The sequence below is a fragment of the Sorex fumeus genome, unplaced genomic scaffold (genome assembly GCF_029834395.1).
Source record: "Sorex fumeus unplaced genomic scaffold, SorFum_2.1 ptg000021l, whole genome shotgun sequence".
Classification (NCBI taxonomy): Eukaryota; Metazoa; Chordata; class Mammalia; order Eulipotyphla; family Soricidae; genus Sorex; species Sorex fumeus.
In genome coordinates this window covers 43,177-57,098 of record NW_026606078.1, presented here as the reverse complement: position 1 = coordinate 57,098, position 13,922 = coordinate 43,177, and the positions used below count along the sequence as shown (strand labels likewise).

General features: G+C 76.8%; 8 non-coding genes across 8 annotated transcripts; all 8 read left to right on the top strand.

The window, feature by feature from the left end:
• Positions 1-1,309: 1,309 nt before the first annotated feature.
• LOC130023080 (5S ribosomal RNA) lies at positions 1,310-1,428 on the top strand. The gene has a single exon (XR_008792397.1). It is a non-coding gene; the product is annotated as a 5S ribosomal RNA (ribosomal RNA).
• Positions 1,429-3,042: 1,614 nt separating this feature from the next.
• Positions 3,043-3,161, top strand: LOC130023079 (5S ribosomal RNA). Its single transcript, XR_008792396.1, has one exon. It is a non-coding gene; the product is annotated as a 5S ribosomal RNA (ribosomal RNA).
• A 1,614-nt stretch (positions 3,162-4,775) lies between these two features.
• On the top strand, positions 4,776-4,894 carry LOC130023078 (5S ribosomal RNA). The gene has a single exon (XR_008792395.1). It is a non-coding gene; the product is annotated as a 5S ribosomal RNA (ribosomal RNA).
• Positions 4,895-6,507: 1,613 nt separating this feature from the next.
• On the top strand, positions 6,508-6,626 carry LOC130023077 (5S ribosomal RNA). The gene has a single exon (XR_008792394.1). It is a non-coding gene; the product is annotated as a 5S ribosomal RNA (ribosomal RNA).
• A 1,613-nt stretch (positions 6,627-8,239) lies between these two features.
• LOC130023075 (5S ribosomal RNA) lies at positions 8,240-8,358 on the top strand. The gene has a single exon (XR_008792393.1). It is a non-coding gene; the product is annotated as a 5S ribosomal RNA (ribosomal RNA).
• A 1,616-nt stretch (positions 8,359-9,974) lies between these two features.
• On the top strand, positions 9,975-10,093 carry LOC130023074 (5S ribosomal RNA). Its single transcript, XR_008792392.1, has one exon. It is a non-coding gene; the product is annotated as a 5S ribosomal RNA (ribosomal RNA).
• Positions 10,094-11,706: 1,613 nt separating this feature from the next.
• Positions 11,707-11,825, top strand: LOC130023073 (5S ribosomal RNA). Its single transcript, XR_008792391.1, has one exon. It is a non-coding gene; the product is annotated as a 5S ribosomal RNA (ribosomal RNA).
• Positions 11,826-13,439: 1,614 nt separating this feature from the next.
• On the top strand, positions 13,440-13,558 carry LOC130023072 (5S ribosomal RNA). The gene has a single exon (XR_008792390.1). It is a non-coding gene; the product is annotated as a 5S ribosomal RNA (ribosomal RNA).
• The last annotated feature ends 364 nt before the right edge of the window (positions 13,559-13,922 follow it).

Genomic DNA, 13,922 nt, shown 5'->3' with positions numbered 1-13,922 from the left:
GCCCCGGCTCCCGGCCGGCCGGCCGGCCCCAACGCCTTGCCGAGGGCCAGGGCGGGGCGGGGCCGCTCGGCCAGCCGCCCGGGGGCTTGGGGGGGCCTCCTGGGGCATAAAGGAGTACGCCGGGGGCTCCCGTCCCGCAGGGACATCCTCACGGGGAGGGTGGGGGAACGCGGTGGGGGCGGGGCTGTGCAGGGAGCGGGGCCGCGGGGGTGGCGGTGGTGAGGGGCTGAGTGGGGGCCCCGGGCGGCCCCTGCTCCTCCCCGAGGTGGCGGTCCCAGTGGCCGCTCCCCCCGCGCCCAGCTCCCAGCGCCCCTGCCAGCGTGCCCCTCACCTGCACCCACCCCAGGCCCACAGCGCGCCCCCCCCCAGACACACACACACAACGCGCGCGCCCGCGCTCACCGGGAGGCGGGGGCGAGCTGTCCCCTGTCCTTCATTCAACCCTCCCGAGAGACCCAGAGGGGAGCCCCGCCGGAAGCCGCGGGGGGTGGGGGGCCCCAAGGCGCACCCCGGCCGGCCGGCCGGCGCGCACGCACCCACGCGAGGCTCCGTGGGAGCCCGGGTGCAGAGAGCACCGTCGGGCGAGCACTGAGGCCGGGGGCACCCGGATCTCCTGGCCCACGCGACGGGAGTCCCCCATCTTGCGATTCCCAAAGGCGCTGGGCCCGCCCCCGCACCCGGCCCTTGGCGGCGCCCTGGGCAAGAGCCCGCAGGAGAGCCCCGGCGCCCGCCTGGCCAAAGGCACCACGAACCCGTCCGCCACGCGGAAGCGGACCCGCGCACCGCGCAGGGGCAGGCCGACAGACAGGGTCCGGGGGCGCTGGGCAAAGCTGCTCCCGGGGCCTCCCCGGCGTGGGCCGCGGACCCCACGGCCACGCTCCGCCCCCTGCCGCGCACACCTGCTCCCAGAACCGCGGCCACTCGCAGCGGGGCCCCACCGGAGGCGCCCGACCCTGTCCCTAAGGCGCGGGTGCGTGTGTGTGTGTGTGCGCGCGCGCGCGCGCGCGGCTGTCCCGCCCTCCGGCGGCTCACAGGCTCACACGCAGGCACTGGGAGCCCCTGCGGCCGGTAGGCGGGCGCACACACTGGGAGCCGTGCAGCCACAGCCGCGCGCCTGCGCCCGCCCTGGGTGGCCTTGTGTGCGCCCATCCGGGATCCGGGCGCAGGCGGGCTGTGCAGCGGAGCAGCCGTGCGCGGTGCGGTGCGGGAGGGCAGGCGTCGGGGCCAGCGGGGGCGGGGGCGCGGGCGGACGGGGCTGGCCGCGGGCGGCCGGGCCACTTCTTGAGGGCGGCGGGAGAGCCGCGCCTCCGTCTACGGCCATACCACCCTGAACGCGCCCGATCTCGTCTGATCTCGGAAGCTAAGCAGGGTCGGGCCTGGTTAGTACTTGGATGGGAGACCGCCTGGGAATACCGGGTGCTGTAGGCCTTTTGTGGGGGCGTGGGGCATTTGCTTCTTTACTTTTCTCCCCCTGGCCTTTGGCTTTGGACGCGGGGAAGGGAGGGGTGGGGGGCTGGGCCCTAGCCCCTGGCCCTGGTCCTGCCCATAGCCTCCGGGCCCCCACAACCCAGGTGCCCAGGTGCCCTGCCACTCCCCTGCGCCCGGCCCCCAGGCCTGGGCTGCCTGAGGCTGGCCTGAGCTCCCACCCCTGCCCACTGCCCTCCCCGCCCCCTCCCACAGCTCCTCACCAAGACCGTCCAGCCCCGCGCCCAGCCCCTCTCCAGGGCCTGCCTGCCCCGGCTCCCGGCCGGCCGGCCGGCCCCAAGGCCTTGCCGAGGGCCAGGGCGGGGCGGGGCCGCTCGGCCAGCCGCCCGGGGGCTTGGGGGGGCCTCCTGGGGCATAAAGGAGTACGCCGGGGGCTCCCGTCCCGCAGGGACATCCTCACGGGGAGGGTGGGGGAACGCGGTGGGGGCGGGGCTGTGCAGGGAGCGGGGCCGCGGGGGTGGCGGTGGTGAGGGGCTGAGTGGGGGCCCCGGGCGGCCCCTGCTCCTCCCCGAGGTGGCGGTCCCAGTGGCCGCTCCCCCCGCGCCCAGCTCCCAGCGCCCCTGCCAGCGTGCCCCTCACCTGCACCCACCCCAGGCCCACAGCGCGCCCCCCCCCAGACACACACACACAACGCGCGCGCCCGCGCTCACCGGGAGGCGGGGGCGAGCTGTCCCCTGTCCTTCATTCAACCCTCCCGAGAGACCCAGAGGGGAGCCCCGCCGGAAGCCGCGGGGGGTGGGGGGCCCCAAGGCGCACCCCGGCCGGCCGGCCGGCGCGCACGCACCCACGCGAGGCTCCGTGGGAGCCCGGGTGCAGAGAGCACCGTCGGGCGAGCACTGAGGCCGGGGGCACCCGGATCTCCTGGCCCACGCGACGGGAGTCCCCCATCTTGCGATTCCCAAAGGCGCTGGGCCCGCCCCCGCACCCGGCCCTTGGCGGCGCCCTGGGCAAGAGCCCGCAGGAGAGCCCCGGCGCCCGCCTGGCCAAAGGCACCACGAACCCGTCCGCCACGCGGAAGCGGACCCGCGCACCGCGCAGGGGCAGGCCGACAGACAGGGTCCGGGGGCGCTGGGCAAAGCTGCTCCCGGGGCCTCCCCGGCGTGGGCCGCGGACCCCACGGCCACGCTCCGCCCCCTGCCGCGCACACCTGCTCCCAGAACCGCGGCCACTCGCAGCGGGGCCCCACCGGAGGCGCCCGACCCTGTCCCTAAGGCGCGGGTGCGTGTGTGTGTGTGTGCGCGCGCGCGCGCGCGCGGCTGTCCCGCCCTCCGGCGGCTCACAGGCTCACACGCAGGCACTGGGAGCCCCTGCGGCCGGTAGGCGGGCGCACACACTGGGAGCCGTGCAGCCACAGCCGCGCGCCTGCGCCCGCCCTGGGTGGCCTTGTGTGCGCCCATCCGGGATCCGGGCGCAGGCGGGCTGTGCAGCGGAGCAGCCGTGCGCGGTGCGGTGCGGGAGGGCAGGCGTCGGGGCCAGCGGGGGCGGGGGCGCGGGCGGACGGGGCTGGCCGCGGGCGGCCGGGCCACTTCTTGAGGGCGGCGGGAGAGCCGCGCCTCCGTCTACGGCCATACCACCCTGAACGCGCCCGATCTCGTCTGATCTCGGAAGCTAAGCAGGGTCGGGCCTGGTTAGTACTTGGATGGGAGACCGCCTGGGAATACCGGGTGCTGTAGGCCTTTTGTGGGGGCGTGGGGCATTTGCTTCTTTACTTTTCTCCCCCTGGCCTTTGGCTTTGGACGCGGGGAAGGGAGGGGTGGGGGGCTGGGCCCTAGCCCCTGGCCCTGGTCCTGCCCATAGCCTCCGGGCCCCCACAACCCAGGTGCCCAGGTGCCCTGCCACTCCCCTGCGCCCGGCCCCCAGGCCTGGGCTGCCTGAGGCTGGCCTGAGCTCCCACCCCTGCCCACTGCCCTCCCCGCCCCCTCCCACAGCTCCTCACCAAGACCGTCCAGCCCCGCGCCCAGCCCCTCTCCAGGGCCTGCCTGCCCCGGCTCCCGGCCGGCCGGCCGGCCCCAAGGCCTTGCCGAGGGCCAGGGCGGGGCGGGGCCGCTCGGCCAGCCGCCCGGGGGCTTGGGGGGGCCTCCTGGGGCATAAAGGAGTACGCCGGGGGCTCCCGTCCCGCAGGGACATCCTCACGGGGAGGGTGGGGGAACGCGGTGGGGGCGGGGCTGTGCAGGGAGCGGGGCCGCGGGGGTGGCGGTGGTGAGGGGCTGAGTGGGGGCCCCGGGCGGCCCCTGCTCCTCCCCGAGGTGGCGGTCCCAGTGGCCGCTCCCCCCGCGCCCAGCTCCCAGCGCCCCTGCCAGCGTGCCCCTCACCTGCACCCACCCCAGGCCCACAGCGCGCCCCCCCCCAGACACACACACACAACGCGCGCGCCCGCGCTCACCGGGAGGCGGGGGCGAGCTGTCCCCTGTCCTTCATTCAACCCTCCCGAGAGACCCAGAGGGGAGCCCCGCCGGAAGCCGCGGGGGGTGGGGGGCCCCAAGGCGCACCCCGGCCGGCCGGCCGGCGCGCACGCACCCACGCGAGGCTCCGTGGGAGCCCGGGTGCAGAGAGCACCGTCGGGCGAGCACTGAGGCCGGGGGCACCCGGATCTCCTGGCCCACGCGACGGGAGTCCCCCATCTTGCGATTCCCAAAGGCGCTGGGCCCGCCCCCGCACCCGGCCCTTGGCGGCGCCCTGGGCAAGAGCCCGCAGGAGAGCCCCGGCGCCCGCCTGGCCAAAGGCACCACGAACCCGTCCGCCACGCGGAAGCGGACCCGCGCACCGCGCAGGGGCAGGCCGACAGACAGGGTCCGGGGGCGCTGGGCAAAGCTGCTCCCGGGGCCTCCCCGGCGTGGGCCGCGGACCCCACGGCCACGCTCCGCCCCCTGCCGCGCACACCTGCTCCCAGAACCGCGGCCACTCGCAGCGGGGCCCCACCGGAGGCGCCCGACCCTGTCCCTAAGGCGCGGGTGCGTGTGTGTGTGTGTGCGCGCGCGCGCGCGCGCGGCTGTCCCGCCCTCCGGCGGCTCACAGGCTCACACGCAGGCACTGGGAGCCCCTGCGGCCGGTAGGCGGGCGCACACACTGGGAGCCGTGCAGCCACAGCCGCGCGCCTGCGCCCGCCCTGGGTGGCCTTGTGTGCGCCCATCCGGGATCCGGGCGCAGGCGGGCTGTGCAGCGGAGCAGCCGTGCGCGGTGCGGTGCGGGAGGGCAGGCGTCGGGGCCAGCGGGGGCGGGGGCGCGGGCGGACGGGGCTGGCCGCGGGCGGCCGGGCCACTTCTTGAGGGCGGCGGGAGAGCCGCGCCTCCGTCTACGGCCATACCACCCTGAACGCGCCCGATCTCGTCTGATCTCGGAAGCTAAGCAGGGTCGGGCCTGGTTAGTACTTGGATGGGAGACCGCCTGGGAATACCGGGTGCTGTAGGCCTTTTGTGGGGGCGTGGGGCATTTGCTTCTTTACTTTTCTCCCCCTGGCCTTTGGCTTTGGACGCGGGGAAGGGAGGGGTGGGGGGCTGGGCCCTAGCCCCTGGCCCTGGTCCTGCCCATAGCCTCCGGGCCCCCACAACCCAGGTGCCCAGGTGCCCTGCCACTCCCCTGCGCCCGGCCCCCAGGCCTGGGCTGCCTGAGGCTGGCCTGAGCTCCCACCCCTGCCCACTGCCCTCCCCGCCCCCTCCCACAGCTCCTCACCAAGACCGTCCAGCCCCGCGCCCAGCCCCTCTCCAGGGCCTGCCTGCCCCGGCTCCCGGCCGGCCGGCCGGCCCCAACGCCTTGCCGAGGGCCAGGGCGGGGCGGGGCCGCTCGGCCAGCCGCCCGGGGGCTTGGGGGGGCCTCCTGGGGCATAAAGGAGTACGCCGGGGGCTCCCGTCCCGCAGGGACATCCTCACGGGGAGGGTGGGGGAACGCGGTGGGGGCGGGGCTGTGCAGGGAGCGGGGCCGCGGGGGTGGCGGTGGTGAGGGGCTGAGTGGGGGCCCCGGGCGGCCCCTGCTCCTCCCCGAGGTGGCGGTCCCAGTGGCCGCTCCCCCCGCGCCCAGCTCCCAGCGCCCCTGCCAGCGTGCCCCTCACCTGCACCCACCCCAGGCCCACAGCGCGCCCCCCCCCAGACACACACACACAACGCGCGCGCCCGCGCTCACCGGGAGGCGGGGGCGAGCTGTCCCCTGTCCTTCATTCAACCCTCCCGAGAGACCCAGAGGGGAGCCCCGCCGGAAGCCGCGGGGGGTGGGGGGCCCCAAGGCGCACCCCGGCCGGCCGGCCGGCGCGCACGCACCCACGCGAGGCTCCGTGGGAGCCCGGGTGCAGAGAGCACCGTCGGGCGAGCACTGAGGCCGGGGGCACCCGGATCTCCTGGCCCACGCGACGGGAGTCCCCCATCTTGCGATTCCCAAAGGCGCTGGGCCCGCCCCCGCACCCGGCCCTTGGCGGCGCCCTGGGCAAGAGCCCGCAGGAGAGCCCCGGCGCCCGCCTGGCCAAAGGCACCACGAACCCGTCCGCCACGCGGAAGCGGACCCGCGCACCGCGCAGGGGCAGGCCGACAGACAGGGTCCGGGGGCGCTGGGCAAAGCTGCTCCCGGGGCCTCCCCGGCGTGGGCCGCGGACCCCACGGCCACGCTCCGCCCCCTGCCGCGCACACCTGCTCCCAGAACCGCGGCCACTCGCAGCGGGGCCCCACCGGAGGCGCCCCGACCCTGTCCCTAAGGCGCGGGTGCGTGTGGGTGAGTGTGCGCGCGCGCGGCTGTCCCGCCCTCCGGCGGCTCACAGGCTCACACGCAGGCACTGGGAGCCCCTGCGGCCGGTGGGCGGGCGCACACACTGGGAGCCGTGCAGCCACAGCCGCGCGCCTGCGCCCGCCCTGGGTGGCCTTGTGTGCGCCCATCCGGGATCCGGGCGCAGGCGGGCTGTGCAGCGGAGCAGCCGTGCGCGGTGCGGTGCGGGAGGGCAGGCGTCGGGGCCAGCGGGGGCGGGGGCGGGGGCGCGGGCGGACGGGGCTGGCCGCGGGCGGCCGGGCCACTTCTTGAGGGCGGCGGGAGAGCCGCGCCTCCGTCTACGGCCATACCACCCTGAACGCGCCCGATCTCGTCTGATCTCGGAAGCTAAGCAGGGTCGGGCCTGGTTAGTACTTGGATGGGAGACCGCCTGGGAATACCGGGTGCTGTAGGCCTTTTGTGGGGGCGTGGGGCATTTGCTTCTTTACTTTTCTGCCCCTGGCCTTTGGCTTTGGACGCGGGGAAGGGAGGGGTGGGGGGCTGGGCCCTAGCCCCTGGCCCTGGTCCTGCCCATAGCCTCCGGGCCCCCACAACCCAGGTGCCCAGGTGCCCTGCCACTCCCCTGCGCCCGGCCCCCAGGCCTGGGCTGCCTGAGGCTGGCCTGAGCTCCCACCCCTGCCCACTGCCCTCCCCGCCCCCTCCCACAGCTCCTCACCAAGACCGTCCAGCCCCGCGCCCAGCCCCTCTCCAGGGCCTGCCTGCCCCGGCTCCCGGCCGGCCGGCCGGCCCCAACGCCTTGCCGAGGGCCAGGGCGGGGCGGGGCCGCTCGGCCAGCCGCCCGGGGGCTTGGGGGGGCCTCCTGGGGCATAAAGGAGTACGCCGGGGGCTCCCGTCCCGCAGGGACATCCTCACGGGGAGGGTGGGGGAACGCGGTGGGGGCGGGGCTGTGCAGGGAGCGGGGCCGCGGGGGTGGCGGTGGTGAGGGGCTGAGTGGGGGCCCCGGGCGGCCCCTGCTCCTCCCCGAGGTGGCGGTCCCAGTGGCCGCTCCCCCCGCGCCCAGCTCCCAGCGCCCCTGCCAGCGTGCCCCTCACCTGCACCCACCCCAGGCCCACAGCGCGCCCCCCCCCAGACACACACACACAACGCGCGCGCCCGCGCTCACCGGGAGGCGGGGGCGAGCTGTCCCCTGTCCTTCATTCAACCCTCCCGAGAGACCCAGAGGGGAGCCCCGCCGGAAGCCGCGGGGGGTGGGGGGCCCCAAGGCGCACCCCGGCCGGCCGGCCGGCGCGCACGCACCCACGCGAGGCTCCGTGGGAGCCCGGGTGCAGAGAGCACCGTCGGGCGAGCACTGAGGCCGGGGGCACCCGGATCTCCTGGCCCACGCGACGGGAGTCCCCCATCTTGCGATTCCCAAAGGCGCTGGGCCCGCCCCCGCACCCGGCCCTTGGCGGCGCCCTGGGCAAGAGCCCGCAGGAGAGCCCCGGCGCCCGCCTGGCCAAAGGCACCACGAACCCGTCCGCCACGCGGAAGCGGACCCGCGCACCGCGCAGGGGCAGGCCGACAGACAGGGTCCGGGGGCGCTGGGCAAAGCTGCTCCCGGGGCCTCCCCGGCGTGGGCCGCGGACCCCACGGCCACGCTCCGCCCCCTGCCGCGCACACCTGCTCCCAGAACCGCGGCCACTCGCAGCGGGGCCCCACCGGAGGCGCCCCGACCCTGTCCCTAAGGCGCGGGTGCGTGTGGGTGAGTGTGCGCGCGCGCGGCTGTCCCGCCCTCCGGCGGCTCACAGGCTCACACGCAGGCACTGGGAGCCCCTGCGGCCGGTGGGCGGGCGCACACACTGGGAGCCGTGCAGCCACAGCCGCGCGCCTGCGCCCGCCCTGGGTGGCCTTGTGTGCGCCCATCCGGGATCCGGGCGCAGGCGGGCTGTGCAGCGGAGCAGCCGTGCGCGGTGCGGTGCGGGAGGGCAGGCGTCGGGGCCAGCGGGGGCGGGGGCGGGGGCGCGGGCGGACGGGGCTGGCCGCGGGCGGCCGGGCCACTTCTTGAGGGCGGCGGGAGAGCCGCGCCTCCGTCTACGGCCATACCACCCTGAACGCGCCCGATCTCGTCTGATCTCGGAAGCTAAGCAGGGTCGGGCCTGGTTAGTACTTGGATGGGAGACCGCCTGGGAATACCGGGTGCTGTAGGCCTTTTGTGGGGGCGTGGGGCATTTGCTTCTTTACTTTTCTCCCCCTGGCCTTTGGCTTTGGACGCGGGGAAGGGAGGGGTGGGGGGCTGGGCCCTAGCCCCTGGCCCTGGTCCTGCCCATAGCCTCCGGGCCCCCACAACCCAGGTGCCCAGGTGCCCTGCCACTCCCCTGCGCCCGGCCCCCAGGCCTGGGCTGCCTGAGGCTGGCCTGAGCTCCCACCCCTGCCCACTGCCCTCCCCGCCCCCTCCCACAGCTCCTCACCAAGACCGTCCAGCCCCGCGCCCAGCCCCTCTCCAGGGCCTGCCTGCCCCGGCTCCCGGCCGGCCGGCCGGCCGGCCCCAAGGCCTTGCTGAGGGCCAGGGCGGGGCGGGGCCGCTCGGCCAGCCGCCCGGGGGCTTGGGGGGGCCTCCTGGGGCATAAAGGAGTACGCCGGGGGCTCCCGTCCCGCAGGGACATCCTCACGGGGAGGGTGGGGGAACGCGGTGGGGGCGGGGCTGTGCAGGGAGCGGGGCCGCGGGGGTGGCGGTGGTGAGGGGCTGAGTGGGGGCCCCGGGCGGCCCCTGCTCCTCCCCGAGGTGGCGGTCCCAGTGGCCGCTGCCCCCGCGCCCAGCTCCCAGCGCCCCTGCCAGCGTGCCCCTCACCTGCACCCACCCCAGGCCCACAGCGCGCCCCCCCCACACACACACACACAACGCGCGCGCCCCCGCTCACCGGGAGGCGGGGGCGAGCTGTCCCCTGTCCTTCATTCAACCCTCCCGAGAGACCCAGAGGGGAGCCCCGCCGGAAGCCGCGGGGGGTGGGGGGCCCCAAGGCGCACCCCGGCCGGCCGGCCGGCGCGCACGCACCCACGCGAGGCTCCGTGGGAGCCCGGGTGCAGAGAGCACCGTCGGGCGAGCACTGAGGCCGGGGGCACCCGGATCTCCTGGCCCACGCGACGGGAGTCCCCCATCTTGCGATTCCCAAAGGCGCTGGGCCCGCCCCCGCACCCGGCCCTTGGCGGCGCCCTGGGCAAGAGCCCGCAGGAGAGCCCCGGCGCCCGCCTGGCCAAAGGCACCACGAACCCGTCCGCCACGCGGAAGCGGACCCGCGCACCGCGCAGGGGCAGGCCGACAGACAGGGTCCGGGGGCGCTGGGCAAAGCTGCTCCCGGGGCCTCCCCGGCGTGGGCCGCGGACCCCACGGCCACGCTCCGCCCCCTGCCGCGCACACCTGCTCCCAGAACCGCGGCCACTCGCAGCGGGGCCCCACCGGAGGCGCCCCGACCCTGTCCCTAAGGCGCGGGTGCGTGTGGGTGTGTGCGCGCGCGCGCGGCTGTCCCGGCCTCCGGCGGCTCACAGGCTCACACGCAGGCACTGGGAGCCCCTGCGGCCGGTGGGCGGGCGCACACACTGGGAGCCGTGCAGCCACAGCCGCGCGCCTGCGCCCGCCCTGGGTGGCCTTGTGTGCGCCCATCCGGGATCCGGGCGCAGGCGGGCTGTGCAGCGGAGCAGCCGTGCGCGGTGCGGTGCGGGAGGGCAGGCGTCGGGGCCAGCGGGGGCGGGGGCGGGGGCGCGGGCGGACGGGGCTGGCCGCGGGCGGCCGGGCCACTTCTTGAGGGCGGCGGGAGAGCCGCGCCTCCGTCTACGGCCATACCACCCTGAACGCGCCCGATCTCGTCTGATCTCGGAAGCTAAGCAGGGTCGGGCCTGGTTAGTACTTGGATGGGAGACCGCCTGGGAATACCGGGTGCTGTAGGCCTTTTGTGGGGGCGTGGGGCATTTGCTTCTTTACTTTTCTCCCCCTGGCCTTTGGCTTTGGACGCGGGGAAGGGAGGGGTGGGGGGCTGGGCCCTAGCCCCTGGCCCTGGTCCTGCCCATAGCCTCCGGGCCCCCACAACCCAGGTGCCCAGGTGCCCTGCCACTCCCCTGCGCCCGGCCCCCAGGCCTGGGCTGCCTGAGGCTGGCCTGAGCTCCCACCCCTGCCCACTGCCCTCCCCGCCCCCTCCCACAGCTCCTCACCAAGACCGTCCAGCCCCGCGCCCAGCCCCTCTCCAGGGCCTGCCTGCCCCGGCTCCCGGCCGGCCGGCCGGCCCCAACGCCTTGCCGAGGGCCAGGGCGGGGCGGGGCCGCTCGGCCAGCCGCCCGGGGGCTTGGGGGGGCCTCCTGGGGCATAAAGGAGTACGCCGGGGGCTCCCGTCCCGCAGGGACATCCTCACGGGGAGGGTGGGGGAACGCGGTGGGGGCGGGGCTGTGCAGGGAGCGGGGCCGCGGGGGTGGCGGTGGTGAGGGGCTGAGTGGGGGCCCCGGGCGGCCCCTGCTCCTCCCCGAGGTGGCGGTCCCAGTGGCCGCTCCCCCCGCGCCCAGCTCCCAGCGCCCCTGCCAGCGTGCCCCTCACCTGCACCCACCCCAGGCCCACAGCGCGCCCCCCCCCAGACACACACACACAACGCGCGCGCCCGCGCTCACCGGGAGGCGGGGGCGAGCTGTCCCCTGTCCTTCATTCAACCCTCCCGAGAGACCCAGAGGGGAGCCCCGCCGGAAGCCGCGGGGGGTGGGGGGCCCCAAGGCGCACCCCGGCCGGCCGGCCGGCGCGCACGCACCCACGCGAGGCTCCGTGGGAGCCCGGGTGCAGAGAGCACCGTCGGGCAAGCACTGAGGCCGGGGGCACCCGGATCTCCTGGCCCACGCGACGGGAGTCCCCCATCTTGCGATTCCCAAAGGCGCTGGGCCCGCCCCCGCACCCGGCCCTTGGCGGCGCCCTGGGCAAGAGCCCGCAGGAGAGCCCCGGCGCCCGCCTGGCCAAAGGCACCACGAACCCGTCCGCCACGCGGAAGCGGACCCGCGCACCGCGCAGGGGCAGGCCGACAGACAGGGTCCGGGGGCGCTGGGCAAAGCTGCTCCCGGGGCCTCCCCGGCGTGGGCCGCGGACCCCACGGCCACGCTCCGCCCCCTGCCGCGCACACCTGCTCCCAGAACCGCGGCCACTCGCAGCGGGGCCCCACCGGAGGCGCCCCGACCCTGTCCCTAAGGCGCGGGTGCGTGTGGGTGAGTGTGCGCGCGCGCGGCTGTCCCGCCCTCCGGCGGCTCACAGGCTCACACGCAGGCACTGGGAGCCCCTGCGGCCGGTGGGCGGGCGCACACACTGGGAGCCGTGCAGCCACAGCCGCGCGCCTGCGCCCGCCCTGGGTGGCCTTGTGTGCGCCCATCCGGGATCCGGGCGCAGGCGGGCTGTGCAGCGGAGCAGCCGTGCGCGGTGCGGTGCGGGAGGGCAGGCGTCGGGGCCAGCGGGGGCGGGGGCGGGGGCGCGGGCGGACGGGGCTGGCCGCGGGCGGCCGGGCCACTTCTTGAGGGCGGCGGGAGAGCCGCGCCTCCGTCTACGGCCATACCACCCTGAACGCGCCCGATCTCGTCTGATCTCGGAAGCTAAGCAGGGTCGGGCCTGGTTAGTACTTGGATGGGAGACCGCCTGGGAATACCGGGTGCTGTAGGCCTTTTGTGGGGGCGTGGGGCATTTGCTTCTTTACTTTTCTCCCCCTGGCCTTTGGCTTTGGACGCGGGGAAGGGAGGGGTGGGGGGCTGGGCCCTAGCCCCTGGCCCTGGTCCTGCCCATAGCCTCCGGGCCCCCACAACCCAGGTGCCCAGGTGCCCTGCCACTCCCCTGCGCCCGGCCCCCAGGCCTGGGCTGCCTGAGGCTGGCCTGAGCTCCCACCCCTGCCCACTGCCCTCCCCGCCCCCTCCCACAGCTCCTCACCAAGACCGTCCAGCCCCGCGCCCAGCCCCTCTCCAGGGCCTGCCTGCCCCGGCTCCCGGCCGGCCGGCCGGCCCCAACGCCTTGCCGAGGGCCAGGGCGGGGCGGGGCCGCTCGGCCAGCCGCCCGGGGGCTTGGGGGGGCCTCCTGGGGCATAAAGGAGTACGCCGGGGGCTCCCGTCCCGCAGGGACATCCTCACGGGGAGGGTGGGGGAACGCGGTGGGGGCGGGGCTGTGCAGGGAGCGGGGCCGCGGGGGTGGCGGTGGTGAGGGGCTGAGTGGGGGCCCCGGGCGGCCCCTGCTCCTCCCCGAGGTGGCGGTCCCAGTGGCCGCTCCCCCCGCGCCCAGCTCCCAGCGCCCCTGCCAGCGTGCCCCTCACCTGCACCCACCCCAGGCCCACAGCGCGCCCCCCCCCAGACACACACACACAACGCGCGCGCCCGCGCTCACCGGGAGGCGGGGGCGAGCTGTCCCCTGTCCTTCATTCAACCCTCCCGAGAGACCCAGAGGGGAGCCCCGCCGGAAGCCGCGGGGGGTGGGGGGCCCCAAGGCGCACCCCGGCCGGCCGGCCGGCGCGCACGCACCCACGCGAGGCTCCGTGGGAGCCCGGGTGCAGAGAGCACCGTCGGGCGAGCACTGAGGCCGGGGGCACCCGGATCTCCTGGCCCACGCGACGGGAGTCCCCCATCTTGCGATTCCCAAAGGCGCTGGGCCCGCCCCCGCACCCGGTCCTTGGCGGCGCCCTGGGCAAGAGCCCGCAGGAGAGCCCCGGCGCCCGCCTGGCCAAAGGCACCACGAACCCGTCCGCCACGCGGAAGCGGACCCGCGCACCGCGCAGGGGCAGGCCGACAGACAGGGTCCGGGGGCGCTGGGCAAAGCTGCTCCCGGGGCCTCCCCGGCGTGGGCCGCGGACCCCACGGCCACGCTCCGCCCCCTGCCGCGCACACCTGCTCCCAGAACCGCGGCCACTCGCAGCGGGGCCCCACCGGAGGCGCCCGACCCTGTCCCTAAGGCGCGGGTGCGTGTGTGTGTGTGTGCGCGCGCGCGCGCGCGCGGCTGTCCCGCCCTCCGGCGGCTCACAGGCTCACACGCAGGCACTGGGAGCCCCTGCGGCCGGTAGGCGGGCGCACACACTGGGAGCCGTGCAGCCACAGCCGCGCGCCTGCGCCCGCCCTGGGTGGCCTTGTGTGCGCCCATCCGGGATCCGGGCGCAGGCGGGCTGTGCAGCGGAGCAGCCGTGCGCGGTGCGGTGCGGGAGGGCAGGCGTCGGGGCCAGCGGGGGCGGGGGCGCGGGCGGACGGGGCTGGCCGCGGGCGGCCGGGCCACTTCTTGAGGGCGGCGGGAGAGCCGCGCCTCCGTCTACGGCCATACCACCCTGAACGCGCCCGATCTCGTCTGATCTCGGAAGCTAAGCAGGGTCGGGCCTGGTTAGTACTTGGATGGGAGACCGCCTGGGAATACCGGGTGCTGTAGGCCTTTTGTGGGGGCGTGGGGCATTTGCTTCTTTACTTTTCTCCCCCTGGCCTTTGGCTTTGGACGCGGGGAAGGGAGGGGTGGGGGGCTGGGCCCTAGCCCCTGGCCCTGGTCCTGCCCATAGCCTCCGGGCCCCCACAACCCAGGTGCCCAGGTGCCCTGCCACTCCCCTGCGCCCGGCCCCCAGGCCTGGGCTGCCTGAGGCTGGCCTGAGCTCCCACCCCTGCCCACTGCCCTCCCCGCCCCCTCCCACAGCTCCTCACCAAGACCGTCCAGCCCCGCGCCCAGCCCCTCTCCAGGGCCTGCCTGCCCCGGCTCCCGGCCGGCCGGCCGGCCCCAACGCCTTGCCGAGGGCCAGGGCGGGGCG